A 5,768-nucleotide genomic window follows, 5' to 3' on the forward strand; every position below is an offset into this window, starting at 1 on the left:
AGGAATATTGTAGTTAATGTTAGATGAATCTTAGCTGAAAGCAGAGACTACCAGAAGAATGTCTATCTGTGCATCATTGATTATGTAAAGGCATTTGACTGCGTGGATCAGAACAAACTGTGGCTGACTCTGAGAAGAATGGGAATCCCAGAACATTTGATCGTGCTAATACGAAACCTATGCTTGCAACAAGAGGTAGTGGTCAGAACAGAGCAAGGGAACACTGCATGGTTTAAAATTGGGAAGGGTGCACGCCAGGGATGTGTCCTATCTCCATACCTTTTCAACCTATATGCAGAACTGATTATTTGGGAGGCTAGCTTTATGAGGACAAGTGTGGCATCAGGATGGGCGTGAAGCAAAATATACATGAATTAAACACAATATAGATGAATTCTCTACATAAATCAGCATAAAATAAAATATTTATTAAAAAAGAAAACCAAGATAGAAAAAAAAATCCAAGAAAAGTCTCATTGAAAGAGATAATTCTAAGAAAGGAACTGGTTTGTGTAATCTAGTTCTAGCCTCACAGTGGGAAGAAATGAGGTGATCTTAAATAAAAATCACTTGGTTTTACACCCACGGGCTTATTATGAGGCTGTATTTAGTAGAATGAAATAAAAAATAATAATAATAATGCAAATCCACTTCAATTCAATCTTTTCAGACTAATACCAATACTTCTGCAAGTTTCCAAGGCTATAAATCTTTACATGAGAAGATTGCTCTCTCGCTTTCTTTTTTTTCTCTCTCTCTCTTGCTTTTTCTATCTTCAGGTGGATTCAAACTCCCAGCTTTTTTGTTAGCAGTAAATACATAAGGCATTCTGTCACCAGGGCTCTTTAGTAGACTGGATTGTAACAATGAACTATTGCATTAAGATGTCTGTGAAGCTTTAGAAGTATGAGGTGCAACATTGCAGGTATAAAAGGTGATAAGTGAAACTTTTTTGAACATGGAAGTGCATGACAGTAACATTTAGAGCTAGTATATTCAACATTTATGTCCTGATTAGTCTTAACCTCATTTATTGGATCAAAACTGAACATTATTAGATTAGAGATTATATTAAGATCTTCAGATTTACACTGTAGATTTCAAGGAGTGTCAAAAGCTCAAAAGAATAAATGAATATTCATTCATCTACTTCCCAAGAAAAACAACCTAACAAAATATCTACACTGTTTGATAAGTGTTTTTTATGTATGTTGCTGTTGTTGCTATGTTTCATCAAGTCATCTGTGACCCATAGCAACCTGAGCCAGTCACTATTTTCTGACACACCAACCCCCATTGCCTTAGTTACTGTATCAGTAAATCTTGTTTGGGGTTTTCCTCTGTGCTGTCCTTCCACCATTCTGAGTTTGATGTCCTTCTCCAAGGAACAATCTCTCCTGGGCACATGCCCAAATTATGTAAAATGAGCTTCAAAATCCTACCCTTCAAGGAGAAACTTGGTTTCACCTACTCCAAGACAGACCTATTTGTTTCTTGGCAATCCGTGGTATGTTCAAGATTCTTCTCCAACACCATAAATTGAAGGCATCAATTTTTTATCATCCTTAGTTATTGTCCAGGATGCTGATGTATAGCAAGTAATTGTGAAGATCATGGCATGGATTAGCATGGCCTGGATTAGGCACACTTAGTCTCTAGACTGTCATCGTTGCTTTTCAGTGCTCTGGAGAGGTCTCTGACAGCAGATTTTTCCATTGCAATTCATCTTTTGATTTCCTGACTGCTGGTGACAAGAATGTTGATTATGGAGACAAGCAAGCTGTAATTGTTAACAACCTGAGTCTCTTTTCCATTTATCATGGTGCTGCCAGTTGGCCCAGTGGTGAGAATCTTTGTCTTCTTGAAGCTTAGCTTCAATCCATACTGAAGGCTGCAGTCCTTGGTCTTTTGCAGCAAGCACTTCAGGGCCTCCTCACTTTCAGCAAGCAAGGTTTTGTCATCTGCATAACATAGCTTGTTGATGAGTCTTCCTTCAATCCTGATGACACATTCCTAATCAAAAAGGTTCTCAAATGATCTGTTCTACATACAGATTGAAAAAGTATGCCACTGTTGTAGAATGGGACTGTCCTTGGGGTTGGGGAGAGACTGAGTAAGATGGGTTCAATAATGTATACTGCACTGAAACAGAGGAGGGAGAAAACTGTTTAAAAGAGATATATAACTAGGTATTTCTGTCATCACAGGAGACTAGAGCGAGGGCTACATGGTGGAGGGGACCTGGGGGAGGGTTTGTAAAACAATGAAAGAATCTTTTCTTTTACTTTTCCATAATTTTTGGACTCATGTACTTATAACTTGTTAGTCAAATTTGTGTCTTCTAGGTTGCAACACCCCCATGATACATCTTCAATGATATGAACATGTACGACCAAGCACAATCAATAAGAGTGCATCTAAATTCCAAAATCAATCTCCATAATAGTCTATGTGTTTCCTACTGCCAAAGGGGCCCTTTAGAGTAGTGAGAGAAGATCTTCACCCTGAAACCCACAGCGTCCCTTTTCAGCAGGAAGTAGCTAAGAGAACACGCCATCCCCTTTTCCTTATGACTCAGGGTGAAGTCTCTCTCAGGGAGGAGTGATAGGGAATGGCAAAGGACACACTGACAAAGAAGATTAATCAGAACTGGCTTTGACAAGCACTGTGGCATTTGGACAAGAACAAACTGGGAGGAGGGTAGAGAGAATAGTGCAACAATGAATGAATGGAAACCCAAAATCTCTGTAAATGTTTATGAAAATTAATAAAATATAGAAAAAAAAAGAAAAAGTACAGAGACAGGATGCATCCCTGACACACTCCTTTCCTTATTTTGAATCATGAGGTGTTTCCATGCTTTGTTCCGAGGACTGTTTCCTGGTTTAAGTATAGATTTCACATAAGCACAAGCGAGTGTTCTAGGATTCCCATTCTCCTCAAGGTTAACCACAATTTGTTGTAATCCACAGTCAAATCTTTGGGTAGTCAAGGTAACACATAGATAATGCTCTGGTTCTCTTTATGTTCTGCCAAGATCCATCTGATATTGACAATAATGGTTCTAGTGCCACAATCTCTTCTAAATCCATCTTGTAGTTCTGTGTCAATGTACTGTCCCAGTCATTTCTGGATAATCTTCTGCAGGATTTTGCTAGTGTGTGGTATTAGTGACATTGTTCGATAATTTCCACTGTTGGATCACTATCTTTGGACTGGAAATAAATATGGATCTCTTCAAGACAGTTGGCCAGGTAGTTGTCCTCCAGATTTCTTGGCACAATCTGATAAGCACATCTCTAGGGTATATCTAACACTGTTAATCTTTAAGGAAGCACCTTGATAGTCAATCTTTCATGGAGTGACCTATGGATTTTACTGCCAGACTTTTTTAGCCAGCAGCTCAATGCTAATCTACTGTTTTAAGGTTCTTCATAGCCCATGAAAGACAAGAAATTCAACAAACAAACAGAGAAACTATTGTGGAAAATTCAGATGTGTGTAGAATATCAGTGTTGACTAGAAGCTTGATAGCACTGAATGTAGCCAATGCCAAAGAAATATGATTCTATGAGTCCAAGAAACTTTGTCTCTATGGATTGTGAAAGATCATTGCAAACAGATGTTATTAATTTACTATGTTTAATAGAATATAAATTGAAGCATAGTTATTTTGTCACAGAGAAATGTAACACAAATGTGTTTACCCTTCCCATTAAATTCCTTCAAACTAAAAGTATATCCTTATATAAGCATTTGCTAAATCATAGCACTTTAGCAAAACAATTATATACTTTAAAATATGCTATAGGTGGTGATTATTAAAATGATAGTATTAAATTATGCATGATGACAATTTAATAGAAGTTTATAATCATATATTTTGTGTTTTAAAAGCAGACTAAAAGTTAGCAAGTAAAAGAAAGTCATTCAAAAACTATTTTCTCCTTTGATGCATCTGTTAATCATGACAACACGCTATTGGGTATAACATGACACTTAACTCTTTTAAAACTCTGATTTTAAATATGATAAAGATTTTAATCCCTGGTAATTGAAAACATTGGTATTCCATCAAAGCCCCCACCAAATGTATCATACATTCACACATATAACACATGCTCAAGCACGTGCATGTGCACACACACATGCACCCAAACAGTGTGATCTCAATTTGAGGACTAAGGTGTACTTAATTCAAGCCATGTTTTTTTTTTCTTTTTTTTATCACTTGGTATGCTATTGAGAGCTGACCATTGAGTAGGGATGACAGAAGAATTGATGCCTTTAACTGCAGTGTCAGAGAAGAATACTGAAAATCCCATGAAATGCCAAAAAGAAAAAAAAAAGCATGTCTCATGGCGTAGGTGCAACCAAAGTGCTAATTGGAAACAAAGGTAATAAAGCTTCATCTCATATACTCTTAGCATTTTGCTTGGAGAGCATGTTCCTTGAAGAGTAACAATATGCTTGGAAAGGTAGAGCAATAATGCAAGAAAGGATGACTGTCAGCCGGGGTTTTGACACAGTAACTGCATCAATGAGTTTAGGTGTTTTACAGACAGAGAGGATGGGACAGAATAGGACAGAGTTCGCATCTGCTGTTGAGATAATCAGTATGAGTCATGATCAACTCCAGGGCACCTAACAACAACAATAGATGATTAAACAGATGACTTTTTCCCAAATCTTGGAATACACAAGCAAGCACATCTAAAGTTGAATTTCTTCATTGAAATATCTTAATCAATATTCCACTAATCCCTGAAATCTTATTTTTTGCCTATATATATTCCATATATCCTAAACTTCATCGTTCACTACTATTTGTTCTCCATCATATGCTACTTCTTAAAATACTTAAACATTAACCAATTATTTTGGGGAGCGTTATTATTCTCTCTCTCTGTGTGTGTGTGTGTGTGTGTGTGTGTGTGTGTGTGTGTACGCGCGCATGCGCATGTGCTTTGCCATACACATATGCAGTTGTTTTGTTGTTAAGTGCCATCTAGTCATAGATGACTAATAGTAACCCTATGAACGAAAGACCTGAACACTTGTATAACTTTGGTCATTTCTCCATGTTCATAGAGTTTCCATGGTCAAGCCCTTTCAGAAGAGGATGCCACTTCTATTTTCAAGTTTGTTTTAATTGGGAAACTCCACCAAACACAGTCCACCATGGGTAACCATTATTGCATTTAGCAAATCAATGTCACAATGATTAGCATCACAGCAACCACGAGTTACCTCTGTACAGGAATGCACATACCAGTGTTATACCACTTAGAAGAATGTTGGATTGAAAAAAAAATTAAACCAGGCCCTGCAATTCTCAGGCCCTAATGGGTTTTTAAATAGGAGGCCTTATCACATCATCTCACTTCCTTTAGTGAATCAATATTCTACCCTAATGCTCACCATTGGACCAGGAGGCAGTTGTCAGAACAGAGCAAGGAAACACTTCATGGTTCAAAATTGGGAAGGGCATATTCCAGGGATGTGTCCTATCCCCATACCTTTTCAACCTGTACGCAGAACAAATTATCCAGAAGGCTGGGCTCTATGAGAAGTGTGGGATCAGGATTGGTGGAAGATCCATCAACAATTTGTATTACGCAGATGACACAACCCTGCTTGCTTAAATTGAAGGGGACTTGAAGTACTTGCTGCAGAGGGTCAAGGACTACAGCTTTCAATATAGATTGAGGCTCAATATCAAGAAGACAAAGATTCTCACCACTGGACCAATTGGTAGCATCAGGATG

This window comes from Elephantulus edwardii, unplaced genomic scaffold (genome assembly GCF_000299155.1).
Source record: "Elephantulus edwardii isolate Elephantulus edwardi_28Jun2011 unplaced genomic scaffold, EleEdw1.0 scaffold00058, whole genome shotgun sequence".
NCBI lineage: Eukaryota > Metazoa > Chordata > Mammalia > Macroscelidea > Macroscelididae > Elephantulus > Elephantulus edwardii.